The following is a 23,083-nucleotide window of genomic DNA, read 5'->3' as shown; positions in this document are numbered from 1 at the left end:
CATCACACAATATACAAAAATTAATTCAAAAATGAATCAAAGACTAAATGGAAAAGCTAAATCTAGAAAACTCTTAGAAAGGAATAGAGTTATAAAAGCCTTCATGACCTTAGACAATAGTTTCTTAAATGGAATACCAAAAGCAGCAGCAAGTGAAAAAATAAGCTGGACTTCATCGAAATTAAATTATTTTATGCATCAAAGGACACCAACAGGAGAGTGAGAAGACAACCCAAAGAATGGCAGAAAATATTTGAAAATTATATATCTGATAAGGGTCTAGTATACAGAAGGTATGAAGAACTATTACAACTCAATAATAATAATAATAAGACAACTAACCCAATTATAAAATGAACAAAGGATTTCAAAAGACATTCCTCCAAAGAAGATACAAAAGCAGTCAATAAGCACTTGGCCAAGAAGACGCTTAATACAATTAGCCATCAGGGAAATGAAACAGATACAGTTGTGTACACACACACACGTTTATACCTATGTATGCTTTATAGCTTTGTCTACTGAGACCTGGAAGCAGTGACATCCTACTCACAATGAATGCACCCGCAAGATGTTGGTTTCTAAATACCAATATTCATTAAGAAGAATGAGGGCTCCTTAAAAATATGGATGTATGTGCAAGATGAGCCTGGAACATCTTACTGTGTCAGAAAGAAAGTATACAAAGAATCACAAGACATGTCAAAAGGACACAAGAACCACCTTGAAGGAGCTCGCACTAGCTAAATATGGGACAATTTGAGCTTCAAAACAAATAATTGATAGATTACAACAACCCACTGAATAAAAAAGGAATCCATGAGTACACAGAGACATTACTGAAAAATGAATCAACAAATGGGAGCATGGGTGCTTGAATGTAAAGTAATGAATTACAATAACATAATGAAATTACAAGATCATTATTTGGCATTCATGAATAGTAATAATTTGGCCAAGAAAAATCAATGAATGGTGAAACTAGTGGGTGAAGTGATGAGGCATGAGACACTTAGTCTTAAAATACCTTCCCCCAAATATTTAGTAATGATAAAGGAAAAAAGTACCTTTTTTTTAGTGTGGAAATCTGGCAGGAAACTTAGTCAAGTGATCAATGTTAAGATCACCAATAATGGGCAAATTAAAATCAGTCACACCTGATAGGATGCATGGCAAAAACTAACACATCACCTCTATGATATTCCTGCCAAAAATATGTAACCTAAATTGAATCACAGGGGAAGCATTAGACAAACCCCAACTGACGAATATTTTGAAAGTTAACTACTCTACAAACTTCAAAACTGTGAAGATGATGAAAGTCAAGGAAACATGGCAGAATTGTTCCAGATGGAAAAACACTAAAGAGACACAACTAAATACAAAAATATGATCGTTGATTGAACTGTCTTGCTAAAAAGGACATTATTGGAACCACTGGCAAAATTTGAATGGGTTCTGTGGATTAGAATATACTATTCTATCCATGTTAACTTCATGATTCTGATGGTTGCATTCTGGATATCTAAGAAAATGCCCTTCTGATAGCAATTACAAATTAAAGTGTTCTGGGATGAAGGGGCCTCATGTTGGCAACTTATTCTCAAATTACCAGAAAAAAAACTTCTTTATAACCATTTTGCAACTTCTGGAGCTTAAACTTATTTCTAAAGAAAAAATTTTAAATAAGAATAAAGTTAAAAAAAATACAAACATTACTATTTCTCCCAAGTCTTCACTATCTCATCAAAAAAGCATCTCTATTTTTCTAGCTGTTCAAGACAAAAATTTAGGGGTAGCCTTGATTCCTCTCAGAATTTTCATTCTCCATTCCAACTCGTCAGCAAATCCTGTTAGCTTTTCTTTAAAAATACATATCTCCACCACTACCATTCCATTCTAAGCAATGCTCATCTCTTGCATGGATTACTGCAACACCTGCCCATCTAACCAGCCTGTTTTCACTCCAAGCCCTCATACAGCTATGAGAGTCATCATGGTTTTTTTTTTTTTAAGCCAGTGGAGAAATAAACTGATACATCAATACTATTCAGTGCTAAAAAGAAATGAGCTCTCAAGCCATAAAGAAGATATGGAGGAACCTTAAATACATATTACTAAGTGAAATAAAAGGCTACATACTGGATGATTCCAACCATATGACATTCTAGAGAAAGCAAAACTATGGAGACAGCAGAAGATCTGTGCCTGCCAATGGCAGCCAGGGAGGGAGGGAAGTATAGGTGGACCACGGGAGGTTTTTAGGGCAGTGAAACTATTCTATATGACACCGTAATAACAGTAGATACATGTCATTATACATTTGTCAGGACTCATAAAATGAACAACACAAAAAATGAATGTAAACTATAGACTTCAATTAATAAGAATGTATCAATACAGGCTCATCAAATGTAACAAATGTATCACACTAATGCAAAATGTTAAGAATAGGGAAACTGGGAGGGGGAGTGGGTATATGGCAATTCTGCCCAATTTTTCTGTAAACTTAAAACTACTCAAAAAAAAAAAAAGTAAAATTCTCTCATTTTCATCTTCAGAAAGGAGGGTTTAAAAAAAATGAAATTCCAAAAGAATGGCCATATGAAGTGTTGGCGAGGATTTTTGTACAAGGAAAACATGCACATTGCTGGTAAGAATGTCAAATGGTACAACCACTTTATAAAACAGTTGGCAAATTCTTACCACCTACCCATTCCACTCCTAGGTGTTTACTCAAGAAAAATGAAAGCATATGTTCACAAAAATATTTGTACACAAATGTTCATAGCAGCTTTATGTGTAATAATCCCATATTGGAAATTCAAATGTCCATCACCAGGTGAATAATTCATGGTGACAAAAAGCAGATCATCGGCTGCCTAGGGACAACCGAAAGGGGCAAGACAGTGACGGGACTACCAAAGGGCATGAAGAAGCTTTGCGGGTGATGGATATGTATACAATCTTGATGGGGTGATGGTTTCACAGGTATATTCATATGTCCTATTTTACCAAGTACATACTTTAAATGTGTAGTCTGTCAATTACATCAAACTACAAATTTTATTCGATAATGCTACTAGCACTGCAATTCTGACTACTGACTTTAAACCAATTTGTAAGTAATAAAGTCTCATTACCTGCCAGATAACCCTTGCTTTTGATTTTTAAAAATATTACCCAGACTGGTAGTGCCACTATTTGCCAGACTATGAATGAATTCTGACTCTAAAAAATAAAATAAAATCTGCCATCATTTATCTGATATATTCCAATTTCAGGTATTCAAAAATTCTGAAGACAATTTCAAAGGAGTATTTCCTTAGTGACATTGGTCACTTCTGGTTAAGAAGAACTGAGTGGCTGGGGAGGGAAACTTTCACTGAGTATGTTTTCATAGTTTCTGAACTTTGTACATATTATCTACTCAATACCATATAAAAGTCAAACTTAAAGAGAATTTTAAGTGTTCCCAAAACATTTTAAGAAATAACATATGTAATAACAATAAATATATAGCCTCCTAGAATGATTAAAGAAAATATTTACCTAGATGCAATAAATTTGGTTAATTCTTAATAACTTCATAGCCCTAACTCTAATGTAACTTCAAACTAGTTAAATGGCCACTCTCATATAAAGTGGCAATCATTTGTAAACAGGCCTGCACATCCTCAGAAAGGCAGAGAAAAATCTAATTTCCATCCAGTGATCCCTGTTGTCATGATAATCATCATATTTTGGATGCATTTGCTTCCTTTCCATTATGAAGTGCTAAAAGATTTTTTAGTTAATAAAATGTTTTATCATTTCTTGAATTGACATTTCAAAAAGAATATGCAGTTTATCTGGCAAATCAAATTTGAGTTTTCACATTTCCTTGGGAAGCAGAATATTGTAGAAGGATGTTTTAGAGTCACACAGGGACCTGAGTTCAAAGCTCCGGCCATTCTGAATACAGTGCAAGTACCCATGTTCTTGTTTAGGAAATGAAGATATCAGAGCTCATACTCCAGGTTTGCTTTAAGTGCAGAATAAGATAATATGTATAGCACCTAACAGAAATACCTGACATAGTCTAACTTAATAGATACCAGTTGCCTTTTCTTCCTCCAAACAGCTCAGAGACAAAGCAGATTAAAGTCTCAAAAGCAAATTCTGATTTGTCTCCTTTTTAAGGTATTACACAAAAACAATGTATTTATGACCTGTAACATTACTTCATACTTACCCATAGTTTAACTCTGAATGGGTCATGCTCCCTATAAAAATAAAAACACCAAGCACAGTGGTTAAGAACTCAGTCTGTGGAGCCAAAGTGCCTGGGTTTGAAACCTGTGTCTGCCACTTACTGGCTGCGTGATCTTGGCCAAACGACTCGATCTCTCTTTACCTTAGTTTCCACACTGTAATAGGAAGGTTTCTACAGGTATAATCATCACCAGATTCCCATGAAAATTGAACAAGTTAATAGTTATTAGCAAATCAATACTCTAGCAAACTTAAGCTTTTTAAAAACTCTCAAATCACTACAGGCTGGTGTAGATAAAATATTTGTACCCTGACTGTCACTCCCTGGTGTTTCTATCAGGCACCAGAGAGAAAAACTCCTAATTGTTTAATCAAAAGTGTCACTCAAAATTCACTGACAAGAATGACAATAATGACAATAATGCCCATTTCCCCATCTATAAAATGAGGACAAAACTGTGCCTACTTCATTTGATTATAGTAAGGCTTAAATGCAATATTATTTGTAAAGAACTCTGAATAATACTAGAGCATAGTGAACACTCAAAAAAACAATAAGAGCTAACTTTATTAAGTTTAGCTTTGGAACCCAGACAATCTTGCTCAGAATCTACTCTTACATGCTACATTATATTGCCTATCATTTGTTTATTCAACCAGCACTTAACACATGCCTACTGTATGCGACATGCTCCCCTCACTAACCCCCTGGATTTTAAAAAAGACAAAATACCACAATCTAAAATACTAATGTCTTTCTAAAGTTCTAAAATCTATCCAAAGTTTAAAAAGTAAGCAAATACATATATCTTATACTGGCATAATAAAATCACAACCAAAGTCACAGTCAAAATAGGATTATATTAGCCACACTCATTCTACTGGTGAGAATCGAACACTTTATATTGCTTATCATATAAATCAAAACTCCCAAATAATATCAAACACAGTCCTTCTCAGTCAGAACTCTAAAGTCAGTACATGCTGCCAGGACCTCAAACTCCAACATAAAACTCCAAAGCTAACCAATGATCACCAAACCAATTCCCATAATCCCTTTCATTTCATGATTTTAAAAAAGTTATATGGCTGTGTCTTCATTTAGACCATAAGCTCCTGGAGGGCAGGAAATATTACTTACATATCTTTATATCTCTCACAGCACCTAAAAGCACTTTGTAAACCATTAACAAATACCATTAACAAATACCTTAAATAAACAAGCCTCTCATTTGAATCTCCTTACAAACACACCATAACAGCACACATCTGCTTCAGTCAATCTAATCTACTTGCCTTCCCCACCGGACATTATAGACACCCCCGTCCCCCTCACTTCCTGGGGCTTGGCTTCTGTTCACCCCGTGAATACCCATCTCTTCCTCCTCTTTAGGGATTCTTACTTCAAAAATTCATCTTGAAACCACTTATTCATGAAACCTTTTCCAATTAACTTAATTTCCCATTAACTTTTTCCAATTAAGTAACTCAGCACTTTGACCCCATTTCCCCCATTTCTACACATGATCTCCTACATATTCAATTTGGAATTTCTTAAAATATTTTTGCCAACTGTGGCTTTTGTTATGTATTCACCATGCTAAGCTGACATCTAGGTATTCTTCATTCCAGTAAGATAAAAAGTACTAGTGCTATCATTACTTAATTAAATATAGCTTTGGTATTTGAATATTACTTACACTTTTGTATTTAACATTATTTTTATATTTTACAATATATTATTTATAATATTCCCATGGTACTTTGTACGTACTTCACTGTATCATATTCATTTTCACATATGTGGGATAAATCATATGTCCCAGTTTATTAAAGACAGTTCCCACTTATTTTCATTGCTCCAGGACAGTTATCAAAACAGCCTCCTTTCACTCTCATAAGTGGCCTAGTTTGGACAACAAATTATTAGGTCACCTTAATATGCCTGTGTCCCTCCCCCACCAGAATGGAGCCCTATGATAAGAGAAACAATGATTAATTTATCTGTTCATCTTCAGTGCTAACCCAGAGAAGGTAGTCAAACATTTCAGTAATTAACAGTGCACAGGAACAACTAAAACTAGATAAATTTATTAAAGGTTTATTTTACTGACTTCCTCTGACATTCCTAAGATTTTCAATAAATATTCAGTGAATTTAAAAATCAAAATAGAAAGAAAAAAGAAAAACCAATACGAATACTTCCATTCAAGAGTCAATTACATACTCTCTAATAAACAACATAAAAAATTATCATTAATAAACACCCATACAGCCTTTTAGGTCTGATTACATCATGGCAAGAAACAGAAATGGAATAACATCTTCAAAATGCTAAGGAAGAAAGAGAAAAAGAAAAAATGCTGAGGAAAAAAATAACCGCCAATCTAGATTTTCACGCACAACTGAAATATTATTTAAGAATAAGACCTAAAGATTTCCGACAAACAAAAATCATAGTTTATCACCAACAGACCCTTGGTGGAGGAACTTCTAAAGGATATACTTCAAAAAGATGGAAATTGATTCCAGGAGAAAACTAGCAAGAATTTGGTAAACATGGCAAACCTAAACAAATATTAATTATATAAAAAGAGTAAAATGCTTAACCCGACGAACTGAAAAGAAGTAGAATACTGCTACTTAACAAGTAGCGACTATAACAAAGGCAGTGAGTCATCCACAGTGGCCTTCTTCTTATTTCTGGCCAGTCTTTTTCTTTCTTTTTTTGGGAGGGGGGGTGGGTGGTAGGTTTATCTATTTTTTTAGAGAGGGTACAGGAGACTGAACTCAGGACCTGGTGCACACTAAGCATGGGCTCTACCATTTGAGCCATACCCTCCCCTCGCTTACAGTGGCATTTTCTGAAAGCCTGTCCCTCCTACCACCAGCACCTCCACCACCCACTTGATTACTGAGAGCCACCAAATCAGTTCAGTGTGGTCCCACAACATAATGGTCCAGAGGTGGGCAACTGGCCCAAGCAGGAGCAAACACAATCTCCAGAAACTGATTACAAATGGATTACCAAAAGCAAAGAGTAGGGTCAACAGCTACTGAGTTGTGTTAATGAAGTCCTGCGTGCCTTGTTGATGCCTCCTCCTATTTCTGCTGTCTGAAATCCTTCCTTTTTTCAACTTGTCTAAACCACCTTTTAAGGACCCAGCTTAAGCCTTCCCTATCCCCTTCACCTGGCCATCTTTCCTTCTATAAATGATAAGAAGTGGAAAATAATTAACCTCTGCGGACTGCCAGTGTACTAGCAATTTCACATACATTATCGCTTAACCTTGGCCACATGGGAATGACAGCACTTACTGTCTCTCCACTCATCACGGCAGTTAACTTTCTTAAAGTACATTCCCTTAACAGTTTCCTAACCATTTTATATGCAGCCAGACTGTAACCTTCTCAAACACAGGACTTCTGCTTCATTCTTACCTCCATTCATCTTCTCCCCCCTCCTCCCCTCCTTTTTCAAAACACACCCTTTCTATTTCTTAAGCCCTCTTATTACTGCTACAATCACTACTACTACTACAAGCTACTACTTATAATAGTCTGCACTGCTGACACTCCACTAAATGCTTTACAAACGTTTCATTTAATCCTCACAATAATGCCATAAAGTAGACACTATCCCCATTTCACAGAGGAAGAAGACAGCTTGGAGAATTTAAGGAATTCGCTCTCTCACAGTAGGATGAACGCAGACCTACAAAACATCACTATGGACTCCCACAACTATCACATCCCCCACTGTGGTACCCCATCCCTCACTCTCACCTGCTGTGGCAGTTTGTACCTCATCAACGTGGTTAAGTTCACACTACATTTCCCAGAATTCTCTTCCCATACTGTTTTTGAAAAAGGAAATTACTCTCTGAAGATCATGCGTGTTAGACCAACATAGAGTGGCCAGCAGATTCCACTGTGTCTCTGCTCTCCCCAGTACTGCATGCAGGTCTTCTTCCTGAGTGCCAATCCTGCTGACCGAACAGCAACCTCAGGGTCATCACCAAAAGCTGACTGAAGACCACAGAAAAGGTAGCTATGCAGAGTTATCAGCTTTCCATAGACTTTCCACCAGCTCTACTGTGTGGTCCCACTCCAGCAGCTGGGCACACCTGGCTTCTAAGATTCACCTGCAAACTCTGACCTGCCCACCGCACCACTGCTTCAGGAAGGCTAATTAGTGACTTCTCTCTGATCTACCAAGTCCCCTTACAGATTCACGTTTCTGAGTCTCTCCCATAACTGTGCAAGGTCTTCCTCCTTTTATAAACCCCTTATTCCATAAGAGCACAGCAGTTCTGCTTCTGTGACTGAACCCTAATCTAACTAATCAAGCCTCCCCTCAACCTACTGACCAAGAAATCTTTGCAACTTTTCCTTCTGGGATCTTCTTACACAACCAAATAGGAGTCACTCAGTCCTCCAGTCAGGACTTTTATCAGTTCTGAGTTGCCCATCTTTGAAAACAAGCTGGTGTCCCTCATTCTAAAGATCCTCCCTTTCGCAAAAGAGCAAGATTTAAACGAGAGAAAATGCTAGAGTATCAGATTAATGAAAGTCAATACCAATGTAGTAACTAAGAACAAAATAAGCTAAAAACAGTTAGGGTACTTCTATGCTTTGGTTAGAGATGTGAGGTTGGAGAAAGAAGAAAGATACAAAAAGATTCTGGGGGGAAAAAAGTGCTGATGTGTGGTTTGTACCGAATGTTTTTTCCATTGGAAAGTATTGAAGCTTCATTTTTTAATGTAATCATTTTGGGCTTATCCAAGTATCTCCCTAACTAATTTCTAGTGGACAGAAAAGACTGCAAGTATAATTTTTCCAATATTTTTCTTTCTTTTCCAAAAAGATCTTCTCTCCTTTTTTGGCAAAAATATTTCTAAAAACATATTTCACTAGTCTTGGTTCCTCCATTCATAACATGAGAATAATACAGTTCTTCTGTCATTTTCTAGGGTTCAATTCTTACTATCTTGGATTTTATCACTAAACTGTCCCACAAGTGATTCTCATTTCTGTCACATCAGTCCTGAAGTTATTCATTCACTCTCTCAACAAGCATTAACTGAGAGCCTGCTATAGGCCACGCACAGTTCAACACAATGTATCTGGCTATAAAGTACCTTTAAGTAGAAGATCTCATTCTGACACATTAATCACATTTAAACAGAGCTATTTATTTTCCAAATGCTGCCCTATAAAAAATCTTCCCTGGACTGTTTTCATCTTAACAACCTCCCAAGCAAGAAAATTTAAATTTCTTTTGACTCCTTACTATTTTCTGTTATGATGTGGGTCTCACAGAATCACAGGCTAGGCAGGTCCTTGAGAAGTCAGCTAGGGCAACTTTTTCAAACTTAGAAGTGTTGAAGTTATTTTGTAAGTCTATTTCTAATTAACTGTGGATTTAAGACTGAACTCAGGCTTCCTACCTACCATCACTGTTCAACAAACAGCATGGAATATAGGTTGCAGTTTGTGGTACTCACGTCAGGAAAACTCTAGGCAAGAAACCCGTCAGGAACATCCCTGAGTAAACCTTCTAACCCTAAGGCAGTACGCAACAGTCCATGACAATGGGACATAACTTTGAGATGCTGATTAGTATACATTACATGGTCTCACAACATATAACTAATGTACCTTTTCTCAAATCGCGCAGCAGGATTTATATATGCAAGGACATTGTGGTCTGGGGGTGAAGTCACTAGAATGCGGCCAGGTACTGCTCACAGACCAGATGGTTAATGCTGCACCATTTATCAAAACAGACCTTTATCAACACTAAGGCTAGGATACCTTCTCTTGTTTACTTACAGTATTTAAACAAATCAGAAAGTTTGTAAATACTGTCTGACATACTGTTCTCACACATTATGTCATAGTATAGTTAAATATTATTAATTTTAAAAAGGAATCAACAGGCTACTTAAAAATGCCTAAACTGACTTAAAAATACATTAAAGCTATTGTATAAATCATATTAATCTCTCCTTAAATTGAATCAGAGGACATTGGTCTCATTTCCTTATCATATTAAAAGAACAAAATATTTTGGGTTAAAACTCCACAAATACCATTAAAATGTAGCCAACGCAGTCACACTTAGTAATCACAAACTTATCAAATAATGATAATGAAGCATCTTCAAGTCACAAATCTAAAATAAAATATGACTTGGGAGCATTTAACTACTATTAAATAATAGCCCAGAAACAATTAAAAACTATTTTCACCTTAAACTGTAGATCTGTTCCAAAAGGTTTCTAAAAATAATAAATAGATATCATCACACATTTTCTCACTGGCTCCTGTTAATAATTTTCAAAAATAATTTTCAAAACCTTTCCCACGGCCTTGCCTCTGTGGTAGAGCTGTTCAAATACTTGACTTTCTCCTGGACATATGGAAATACTGAACTTCCCCACCCTGTTCAACTCAGGTAGGCATCATCTTTTAAGAATCTTAGAACACTGGAACAGGAGATTTCTTCTGTCTGTCAAGTCCCTACTTGTTGGCAACAGGCACTGTGCTCGGTGCTGGGGCACCAAAATTGACAAAATACTGCCTGGGTCCTTGAAGAGGTAACTTCCTAGCACAGGACCCAGAGACGACCACAGTGCCCTGTGGGGAGAGCAGTGGCAGAGGCAGGGGCAGAGTGCTCGAGGCAGTAGCGATGACCGGACCCAACCTGAGAATTATCAAAAGAATACTGACAAAATCGTATCTTTAACTATTCTTTTAATTTGTCTTTATTAAAGTCCATACTAAATGACTAAGTGCACAAATAGGGCAAGAATTATCTCTAGAAAAACCTTCCTAAGTTTATAAATTTTTTTTTTAATTTATGGTACTGTGAATTGCAAGCAAAACACTCTTGAGCATTCATAAGAAAGGTGGTGAGCTAATTACAGGGGGAACCCCTAAGCAGATTTTACCTGTATCCTCCTCTGTCAGTTGGGAAGACAAAACATGTATAACAAAAATATTAAACCACCACCTAAGAGTTAAGTAACAATAAAGGCAAATTACAAGAGATGTTACAAAGCAAATATGTGATTAAGCACTGAAAATGCAGTCAGCCAATAAATCCCAGGGATATCCAAAAGACAAAATTATACAAACATGTTTCTTATAATAAACGTGTGTGTATATAGAGAGATATACCTCACACAACACTTAAGAATAAGGGAAAAGTTTTTAAATTTCCATATATATACAGTTCAACCTAATTTACAGGAGACGTGTGGAAAAATTTCATGTAAACTGTTTCATGAATTAAATCATACTTTTTTAAATTGAAGTATAGTTGATTTACAATGTTGTATTAGTTTCTCGTGTACAGAATAGTGATTCAGTTTTACACATATATATTCTTTTTCAGATTCTTTTTCATTAAAGGTTATTGTAGATTATTATAAGATATTGAATAGTTCCCTGTACCCTACAGTAGGACCTTGTTTATCTATTTATTTAATTTTTTTTCAAACCATCAAAAATAAGACAAATTATTCTGAGATTTTTTTTTAAAATCTTGACATGAAGGGGCAAAAAATGACCCTTAGGCCTGCAGGGCATTGTTTATCTATTTTATATGTAGTTTGTATCTGCTAATCCTAAGCTCCTTATTGCTATCTCCCCCCTTCCTCTTTGATAACCATAAATTTGTTTTTTATGTGTATGAGTCTGTTTCTGTTTTGTAAGTTCATTTGTATCATTTTTTAGATTCTACCTATGAGTGATATCATATGGTATTTGTCTTTATCTGACTTACCTCACTTAGCATGATAATCTCTAGGTCCACCCAAGTTGCCGCAAATGGCATTATTTCATTGTTTCATGGCTGAGCAGTATTCCACTGTGCGTGTGTGCATCTGTGTGTGTGTATGGCACAATTTCTTTATCTGGCTATCTGCTGATGGACATTTAGGTTGCTTGCATGTCTTGGCTATTATAAATAGCGCTGCTATGAACCCTGGGGTGCAGGTATCTTTTCAAATTGGAGTTTTCTCCAGATATATGTCCAGGAGTGGGATTGCTGGATCATATGGTAAGTCTACTTTTAGTTTTCTGAAGAATCTCCACACTGTTTTCCATAGTGGCTGTACCAAAAACTACATTCCCACCAACAGTGTAGGAGGGTTCCCTTTTCTCCACACCCTCTCCAGCATTTATTGTTTGTGGACTTTTTAATCATGGCCATTCCTACTAGTGTGAGGTGATACCTCACTATAGTTTTGATTTGCAATTTAAATCATATTTTAAATGAGAGAAGGTGTTACTTAAGTGAATCCTATTATGAACCCTTCTTTAAAACAATCTCCTACTAAGTGTCAGTTAATTTCTTGTGAAATAAATTCAATTTTATATTACATGTATTTGACGTATTTCTATCTGGCTTAATTAAAATGAGATTTGTCCCTTAAATGAACCAACACACCTAATCAGAAATTCACAAATGTTTACTGACTTAATCATTATGACATTAAGAACACAGAGGGAAGGTAAAAATCTTGTAATTCCTGAACTTCATATAGCGGTAGAATCAGGACACAGTTTAGATCTTCTGACTCTCAGCCTTGTGCTCCTGGCATTACACCAGAAAAGAGTCAGTTTTCTCAAAATGTTTTTTGGTAAAGCCACCCTTCCTTCATTATATTTCTGGCTATTCCTGTGCAACAGATATTGGCTAAGAAAAACTTAAACACACTCCTTGAGAGAAAATTTAGGAGAAAAAAGGAATTGAGTTTTTCCCATTTTTCTCAAGCCAGGTTTCTTTTATTCATAACAGTGGACACCTTGAATTCATAATTAAAAATCCTCAAAACCAGAACCTGATTAACATAGCTGAATCAAATACTTTAACAATTCCTATGATTTTGTTACTATCTGTAGACCAACAAAAGATTGTTAACACTGAAAGTCAAAAGTTAGTTTGACAAGGATCAGCAATAGATGCTACAACAATTAGGTGAAAGATTATTGGAGAACAGGCTAGCACTACAGTGGTAATTTATCATACCAGACTACTTGCTAATTGCAGTGGGGAAAATAAACCTCACCTTAATCCCCATAACCAAGTGATCAGACTTAGCATCACAAATAATAGGGGTTGCCAATGTACACCCGCTAATGGGAAGCAATTTAAAGTATACAGCAACACAGTAATTATTCTTGCCCAAAATATTTAATCTGAAACTAATCAACCCCTTAAACCTAGCTTACAGTTAGCTAATACGGGGGTATAGGGAAACATGCTAAATGACACCACCAGGGGAAACAAATCAGACAAATTGAGAATGTAATTCATTTTATACAACTAGCTTCATCTCTTAAAAAAATCAACATCATTTAAAAACGGGGAGGTGAGGCTGTTGCAGATTAGGCGAGATCGAAGAGACTTAACAACCAAGTCCAATAAAAACCTTGATAGGATCCTGGTCTGGTGAGGTTGGATGTAAAAAGCCTTTCAGCACATATGGAGAGATTTAAATTTGGATGGATATTAGATTATATTAAGAAATTATTAGTAAGAAACTGTTAACAAATTATCAATAAAAATATTAACCAAGAAAATTAACAACTACACCTAAATAAAAACATTTTTTAAAAAAAGAAAGAGAAAATTATTAATACTGGTATTTTGACTATGTAAGAAAATGCCCATATTTTGGAAATGCAAGTCAACATATTTAGGGTCTACAGCTTAGTTTCAAGTGGTATGGCCAAAAATAATACACACATATTTATAGATAAAGCAAACATGGCAAGATGTCAACAAATGAATTAAGAGGATCATCACATGGATGTTCACTATTACCAACTTCCTGCGTGCTTGAAATTGTTTCACAATAAAAAGTTGGGGCTGAGTTTGGGGCGGGCAGTGGGGAACCTAGAGAGCGCCAACTCCAAGGAAAAAAAAAAATCAACCTGAAACCAAACCTGTGGGAACGGTTGAGAACCAAACATGATCTCATTTTAATTCAGCATCTATTAAATACATTTTACCCTTTGGTAGCAATAAGGTAAACTAGGTGTGAAAGCTCCATCAAAAACTGCTAAAAGATTGAATCTATAATGTAATCCAATTATTTAGGATAGATCTTTTAACAGCTAGTTCTTTCAAAAGAGATGCATGGAGAGCAAGACAAGATGAGCATTCTATAATGATATCATATTCAATATAATTCAACAAGGCTCAACATGCTCACATTTTCACCAAACAACAAATCAGTCTGTGAAACATCACTCGACTTTTCCCTACAGACATTATAAAGACATTCTACTACAAATTTTCTTAAACCTGGCAATATACTAAAGAAAATTATACAGTACTACAACTGGGCATCAATAGATTTCTTAAACATTTACAACTATGCATGAAGTTTCAATTACTTAAAATAATTCACCAACACTTTCTTCTAGAAAGAGAAACAGAAAGGCTCTTTACTTTTTCCCTAAGCATAATCAAAGAAATAGCATAGGCCAATGCTAAAATGAACATTTCAGTTAGTTCATAAACACTGATTACTCGCTACAAATGAAAAAAAAAATCACACCATTAAACGATAACTTTTTACGATGTCCTACGCATTAAATTGTCACTCCGCTCAGAAATATTGCATAAGTTAATGCACGAATTACTAAGCGTGTTGCCATTGCCACATAATCCAGCAACAAATTTTGCAATGAGGAAATCTCAAGCAAATAACCCAACTGCGAGTTCCCTGTGTGCATCAAGAATAAACTGCACAAGTAAAATTCTCACTTTTCAAGAAATACGGAGTTTTACCAAATATAGTTCTTCTTTTTGATAAGAGACATATCTGTTCAGTCAGTCTTACTGCAAAAAAAGATGAAGGTGCTTGAAGTCACCTCTGAAAAGTAGTAATACCAAAAAAAAGCCAAGAAAATCATTTGGCTAGGCTGCAGCAAAACACGTCGAACAGCCTACGTTAGGGGCAAGTAAACTCTACCCATGTATTTAGAATTTACTCCCAAGAAGAAATTCTCCAGCTATTCTCATTTTCTTATATTTATATTTGCAAGACCCAGACATAAAACTCTACAAAAAAGACATCATATTCGAATCAAGGCTTTTCCGGATTACCCAGCTGCATGACCTTGGGCAAGTTCCTTAATTTGAGCCTCAATGTTTTCATCTGTAAAATGGGGGAGATACGTACCCACCTCACTAGGCCGAGGTGAAGTGAGACAACGCACGACAGATACCAGGCGTGCGGTAAGTGCCAACTAGCTAAACGGTCTGTAAGAGAAAGGGACTCAACCCTCATCAATAGCACACCGCGATGAAGCAGTGCAGAGACAAGCACTTTCTCGCTTACTGCACGTAACATTTCTGCTTCCCGCGGGGACCAGGGGTGATCGTCCTTCTAAAATCTCTGCAGAGTACGTGTCTGACAGCTACACCGCCCAGCAGTCCACTTCGCTCAGACCTGGACTTCAGGACAGGATGCGGGGGGCCCGGGGCCCGCCCACCCGAAGCGGGGCAACAACCTAGCGAAATCTCCGCCCCCGCGGCCGCGCACAGGCCAAGCGGACCCCTCCCCTAGTCCAGCCCGCGCCCCCGCCCCCGCCCCCACCAGACCCGCACCCCGCCCCCCACACCCACGCACGTACGTACCGGCCGCTCCGCGGGGACCCAGGGAGCCGCAGGCCCACCCCTCCGCCCCCGCGCGGCCTGTCACCGCGCCCCCCCGGTCCGGGGAGGCCGCGGGCCCCTAGGGGCCGGAGGGGCGCACGAGGAGTCGGACGCGGGCCGAGGGGCCAGGCCCGGCCCTCCTTCACATGGAGCCCGGGCCGGGCGGGGTAGCGGGCGCGTGGACTGCGGCGGCCGGCGGGGGCCTCTCGGCGCCCCTCGGTGCTTCTCGCCGCCGCGGCCCCGAGGCCCGCGGGAAGCTGGGCAGGAAAGGAGGAAGCCGCGGGCCAGGCGCCGCCAGAGGCCGGAGAAGGGGAGGGAGCGGCGACTCCGCGGCTGGAGGCGCCGGACCTCCTGGTCGTCGTCGTCCACGCCGCCGCCGCGAATCGCACGACCCTCGAACGCCGCACCCCGCGAGCGCACCACCCGCGTCAGGCGCCGCTGCGGAGGGCAGCCCGGCCGCCACTACACACTGACCGTGACGTCGGGCGTAGCGCGGCACACGTCACGGCCGGCTCGCGCGTGCGCGCGCAGCCCTCCGCCTGCCCGGAGCGGAACCCGCCGCGGGCGCGCGCCCGCCGGGAGCGCCGCGCCGAGGCCGAGGGGGCGTGCCCGCGCCTGCGCAGTGGCCCGCTGCGCCCACGCACGCCCTGTGGCCAGCTCCCTCTTGGCGGTGCGGATTCCGCGTCCCGCCCAGGCTGGGCTCTTGAACCGTCTCGCCTCGCCTCGGCCCTAGCTCCGAGGGCTAGCGTGCACATGCACGCACGCACACAGACACACTCGCACACGCACCTGGTGCCCTGGCTTCTGCCGGGCTTCTCGGCGCCGAGACTCCAAAGCAGATCCTGAGAAGGGTCTCCGGCGTGGGCTTCGGGCGGAGCGGGGACAGCGGAGCAAGGAGAGGCTGCCACCTACTCCGAGTCCATGGCAAGTCATTTGCAGGCGAAAAGCCATCTGCTTCTTAATTTTTGGATCTGGCTGCAGAATTTTTTTCTGAAGCACTAAAGAAATTATTGTCGGCTTGTCACCTACCTGACCGTAAAGCACCCCCGCACTCCCCCCACTCCTGTTTAGGTCGGCCTCCTGTTTTACAGTTCTGTTTAGTTCTTGTAGATGTTCTAGGTCGGCCTAGCAGGTATCCCTTTTTTCAGTTTAACAGATGTGGGAAGCTGGGCCCAGAGAGATGGCGATGACTACCCCCCACCCACCCCCTAGAGTTGGTGCCAGAGTGTAAAACCCGAATCTCTTTCACTGAATCCTTTGTTCACTCCCCAGCGCCCACGGGATAAAATACAAATCCATCGCGCTCGCGTGGGAGGCCTCTGTGATGTGGCTGGGCTGCATTCTGACTGTTTTTACCCCACCCTTCTGTGATCCAGAAAGTATCTTTCCGGCCCCATTTCTTGTTTCCTGGAATACCCCTTACAACTTCCTGTGCCGTTTTTTCCCTCTTTCAGCGCCTACTAGGTTTCCGGATACGTTGTGGAGCCCACCACCTTCGTACCTATTCCAGACCACATTTCCACTCCCGCAGTTGAAGTGAGAGAGCTGGCACCTACCCGCCCCAAGTAAACAACTGCTCCCACTCAGGGGCCCTAGAGGTTGAGGGAGCTGGCGTCCGTGGGGCAGGGAGGGAGGGAGAGGGAGGTATGATAGAACAAAATATCTGGGTCCCCTTCTTGGAATTTTTGTTAAGACCCGCGAGCCCAGTTAGAGGAGCAGAAACAAAAGTTGTTGATTGGCAGGTTTTTGTAATAGTTGAAGCCTGAAAATCGAAGTGATTGTGAGACTGAGCTGATAAATAATGGTTCATCTGCTCTGCAGAGAATTAGGCCGCCAACACAGAGGGCCGTTCCTGGAGGACCTCAAAAATACAGAACTAAGTAGAAAAATCAGTTTGCTCCCACTTGTTTAAAAAGTGGAGGACTTCTAAGCTTATGTACACACAAAGTTGGTCCTTAAGATTGCTTTTGGTTCTAACATTCCCACCCTGGTATGTCACAGGGGGAAAAAAAGGATCTCAGTATGCTTGGGCAGGATTTAAATCTTCAAGTTTAAATATTAAACTTGTTTCCCACAGTTCCTGACCTGATCACATAGCAGGCACTCAATAAATATTTGTTTACTAAGTAATCTAGAGATGGAGATGTGCGTACTCCTTCCCTCCCTACCATACCTGGGTTCTTCATTCATCACTGGTTCCTTAGAAACACCCCGCATGTATATTAATCACATTCTCTTTTTTCTTTTTCTCCATTCTCTTTTAACTTCAGTAAGACTCTTGCTTAGACATTAAATCTTGGGCATCTGGGGTTATTTTAGTATATATGATTACAAATCAGTGACCTTGGGGTTTTTCTTTTTCTTTTTTTTTTTTTTTTTTTTTTTTTTTCTGAATGACCTTCATCTAACAAATAGTTTTTGGCTTTGCCTTCGGGCCCTGACTGAGCCTGGTATTACAAGTGGTGGTCCTCATCACCTCTCAGGAACTCAGAATCTTGTGAGCAGAGCAGACTGATAAATGAATCATTGTAATACCCAGTGACTTGCCCTGTAGCAGGGATGTTTTTGAGGTGCCACAGCAGCAGAGAGAAAGATGTCACAGATGTGACCAAGGAGTGAAGGAAGACTTCTGGGAGGATAACTTAAGCTGCCACAGATGTAGTGGCTTCAAACAATACCTGTTTACCAGCTCACCGTTCTGCAGGGCAAAAGTTTGCACAGCATCATGGCTGGGTTCTCTTTTCAGTATCACAGGCTCAAAGCAAGATGTCAACGGGGCTGAGTTCTCACCTGGAGACACTAGGAAAGACCTGCTTCCAACCTCATCCTTGGTGGCAGAATTCAGTACCTTGTGGTTCTAGGATCGAGGACCCCATTTCCTCACAGGCAGTCAGCGGGAGCTGGCTGCGGGCCTCTACAGCCCACCAGCGTTCCTTGCCATGTGACCCTGCCCATCCTCAAAGCCAGTGACTGAGGCTCTCTTGCACATCTGATTCCCCCTCACGTGTTGAATCTCTGGCTTGCTCTGTTGCCACCAGCCAGAGAAAGCTGTCTGCTTTTAAACAGTTCATATGATCAGATCAGGCCCACCCAGATGATCTGTACTTAAAGTCAGCTGAGTGTACACCATAACCTCATCCCAGGAGTACAACTCGTATTCACAGTACCTAGGGTTTTGCAGGCCATGTCCACCGGTGGGTGGGAATCTTCAGGGACACGGGAGAATCCTGCCTATCACACACGGGGAGCTGAAACTTGATTCAGGGTAGTTATTTGCTTCGAGAAATAAAGATGGAGGAGTGGGCATTCCCAAGCAGAAGGAATGGAGTGTGCATAAGCTTGGAAGTGTGAAGACCACAGCAAGAGTTGCTGGCCTGAGGGTGTTGGAAGAGGTGCGAGCGGGATAAAGGCAGAGAAGGAAGAGAGCAAGAGATTAGGACAGAAGGGTGTAGGAGCCAGCGGGAGGTCTCAGGTAAGGAGGTGAAGGGCTAAACCACAGCAGGGGGTCACTAAAGTGATACGAAGAATTTCTGGTGAGATGCGTTCAGCCACAAGGATCAAAACATCTGGGCTGAAACAGCTTGAACAGTGAAGTTTATTTTCTCTCATTACAAAAGTCCAACAAATGGGCCCCAAGTGGATTAGGGCTGTGAGTTGTCATCTGGGCAGGTAGAGGGTGGCTGCCTCCGCCTCAGACATTATGACCTCCCACTCAAGAAGAGGGGGAAAGTCTTCCTCTCTTCTCTAATAAACTTTTAATTTTAAAGTAGCTTTTTTCTTAATGGAGTTACCAGGAATTGAACCCAGGACTAAGCATGTGCTCTAACACTGAGCTATAACCCCTGCCAGAGTAATTTTAGATTTACAGAACAATCAAGATAGTGCAAAGCGTTCCCACATACCCCACACCCAGTTTCCCCTATTATTAATATCTTACATTAAAATGGATACGTTATCATTAAAGTCCATTCTTCAGTGTGAGTAGAGCTCAGTGGTAGAGCACATGCTTAGCATGCACAAGGTCCTGGGTTCAATCCCCAGTACCTCCATTTAAAAAACAATGATATTCTTCTGTATAGCACAAGGAACTATATTCAATATCTTACAATAACCTCGAATGAAAAGAATATGGAAACAAATACGTGTATATGTATGCATGACTGGGACATGATGCCTTACACCAGAAATTGACACACTGTACCTGTACTTAAATTTTTACAAAATGATAAAATAATTTTTTTAATCATTGCCAATTTAAAAAATAAATAAGTAAATAAATTCCATTCTTTATTCAGATTTCCTTAGTTTTCACCCTTGTCCCTTTTCTGTTTCAGAATCCCACCCGGGACACTGCATTACCTTTAGTCATCCTGTCTCTTTAAGCTCCTCTTGGTCATGACTTCCCTTGTTTTTGATGCCCTTGACAGTTCTGAGCACTGATAGTCAGGTGTTTTGTAGGATGTCTGCTATTTCTGTCGTGCTTAGACTAGAGTGGTGGGTTGAGGGGTGCAGATCACAGAGGTAAAATGTCAGTCTCCCCACAGCCCGTCAAGGACACATGCTGTCCACGTGATTTCCAGTTGTTGAGGGGGACCTGACTGCCTGTCTGAAGCAGTCTTTGTCAGGTTCCTCCACTCTCCCCACCCCCTTCCATACTATACTCTCTGCAGAGAAGTCACTGTGCTCCCACCTGAAGAGTGGGGAGTCACACTCACCTCCTTCAGTGCAGCGTATCGACAGTAATTCCTTGGAATCCTTCTGCGTGGGAGATTTGTCCCTTTTCCCTCAGTTACTTATTCATGCAATTATTTATTGACATTACTGTGGGCTCAGGAGTATTCATGTTGCACTTTGGGTTATAATCTAATACCACATTATTGACTTTGTTACTCAAGTTGCTCCAGGTTTGGGCATCAGGAGCTCTTTCCATTGGCTCCTGTGACCTTGTGACCCCATCATTGTTGGTGGGTTTTTTTTGTTTGCTTTTTGGTTTTTGCTTTTGGCCGTTTGTGGCTTTTATTTATATTTTTATTTTTTTGAGCACTGCCTTACTTTCTGGCATTCCAGATGTGCCAGATTTATCTTGAATATTTCCTGCCACAGCCCTAGAGTTCGTCATTTCTCCAAGGAGCCCTGTTTCCCTCTATTAGGGAATGACATCAGAAATGATCGGAGGCTGGATGTGCTTGGGATTCTGTTTTTATTAAGGACAATCTCACATCAGCCCCCCAGAAGATGGCTCATTTGTTTTTGCAGCAAGGCCTGCTAATGGTGTCCCCGAGTTCATTCTTCTCTTTCCAGAGTCATCAGATTTTAGCTGAGTACATAGGCCCCCCCATAAGAAAGAGTTCATTTCCCAGTCTCCCTTGCAGCTAAATATGGCCACATGACTAAGTATTGGCAAAAGGGAAGTCAGTGGAAGCTTCCATCCAGGTACCTTCCTTGACTCCTCTGTCTTCATCCCTCCCTCCGTCCTGGAGTACCCACAGGCCATCTTGGAACGTGAGGACAGGGGGCCACACCCAGGAATGGAAGCAGAGTCCCAGTCTGGACCACAGGGCTCTGTACTTTCACACGAGAGAGGAGTAAACACCTGGCTCTGGAAGCTGAACCTGCTCCTAGTAGCATCTCATAGGCTGGAGCTAGCCCACGTGCCTGTGCCTGCAAAGAACTCGATGCCTTCAACCCACATGAGGCTCGGCCTGGGATGGGCAAATTGCCAATCCGCGTCTGTACGGACCTAAACCCAGGTTCAGATACAGGGGAGCTGAGGGCTGGGTGACTGTGGCGTAGTGGCCAGCGGTGTCTGCCTGGAAGCACCTGGAGAGTCAGGACTCGGGGAGCTGGAGCAGGACCCTCCGCACATCTTGTACCGTGTAAATGATATGCAGCAAGTCTATGATTAGTATCATCCCCAGGGCAGTTGGGGTGGAAACTCACTTTGCTGTTCCAAAAAGCAAAACACTTGTAAGGTAAATCTCCTGCTAAAACATCGACAGTGCTTTGCACAACCAAAGAAAAGTCATTTCTGAGATGTCCGCTGTTTGGAAACCAGAAGTTATTCTGAGTGTGGAAAAAGGCCGTATGAAAGATTTCTAACAGGAGTACCTTGAACTTTCCATGATCTTGATCATCTGTAATTCTTTTATCACTTGCTGGTCCCTAGATTTCTTTAAATTATATTTGTTACACATTTTCTCTTATGTATATTAATAGAAAATAACGTCTCATTTCTTGTGTAGCTCTGTGTCCATCCAGTCTTTTCTCTGTGCACACATCTTTGTTGTCGAGGTTTTTTTTTAACTTTACATAAGTTTCCAGACAATTTTTAGGTAGTTGTGATCACCCTATACATGCAATTTTATATTCTACTTTTTTCACTTAGACAGCGTAAGTAGCTTCACTTTATTTTCTCATACTTAAAAACTTAAATTTGAATAGCTGGTATGTATACTGAAAATTTTACCTTTATTCTAATTTATTTAATGAAAAACGTTTATAAAATGGATATGAGTAGAGCTAAGGACAGCTTCTTGGCCACCGTGGAACCAGAGAGAGAGGGAGGGAGGAAGGAAAGAGATTTCTTTCTGGCATTAGTGTTTGAGGCAAAGTGAGAGTGACCACGCGAGATCCCAGGGCCAACGTCACTCTGGGAAGTGAAACTCATCTGGGGAATGACTGTCCCTTTCACAGTCCCCTAGCCTCTGTCCCAGCATTATCTATTTTGCTTACAATGCAAAAGGAATGCTAGTGATTGCCCGTGGGAGAGAACTTCTATTTCGGAAAAGGACCCAGAGGTACTTAAATCATATGGTTTATCTGAGTTAGTGCATTCTGAGACCTCACAGCAAAAGATACGCTTTTAAAACATCAAATCATGAATGACAACCTGTTTTTTTAGAAGTTGGCTGTTTGCCTGGAGCCTCCTGGTGGTCTCCACTCCGGCAGCGTCCCCCACAATGGTCCCCTCCTCACTTCTGACCTCTGTCAACAAAACAAGGATTGGCTTTTTCTTCCCTTTTGCCTGTTTATATTGTCTCGTTCTCTTCCTGTTCCTCTTTTTCTTTCTCTCTCAGCCTCTTCCCCACTCTCTTTAATTTACCATGTTTTATTAGTTATTTTTCACAAACATCCTGAGAAGGGGGTCAG

The 23,083-nt window shown here is 40.5% G+C and overlaps 1 protein-coding gene across 1 annotated transcript in view; it reads right to left on the bottom strand.

Moving 5' to 3' along the window:
• Positions 1-16,462, bottom strand: part of MAP3K2 (mitogen-activated protein kinase kinase kinase 2) — a 61,569-nt gene extending 45,107 nt beyond the window's left edge. Inside the window, exon 1 of the mRNA XM_074363450.1 lies at positions 15,917-16,462. The gene's annotated coding sequence lies outside the window, so the exon portion shown is untranslated. The remainder of the gene's footprint in view (positions 1-15,916) is intronic.
• Between the last annotated feature and the right edge of the window lie 6,621 nt (positions 16,463-23,083).

The sequence above is a fragment of the Camelus bactrianus genome, chromosome 5 (assembly GCF_048773025.1).
Source record: "Camelus bactrianus isolate YW-2024 breed Bactrian camel chromosome 5, ASM4877302v1, whole genome shotgun sequence".
Classification (NCBI taxonomy): Eukaryota; Metazoa; Chordata; class Mammalia; order Artiodactyla; family Camelidae; genus Camelus; species Camelus bactrianus.
Note: the sequence above shows the minus strand (reverse complement) of the source record. Positions and strands in the feature narration are given on the sequence as shown.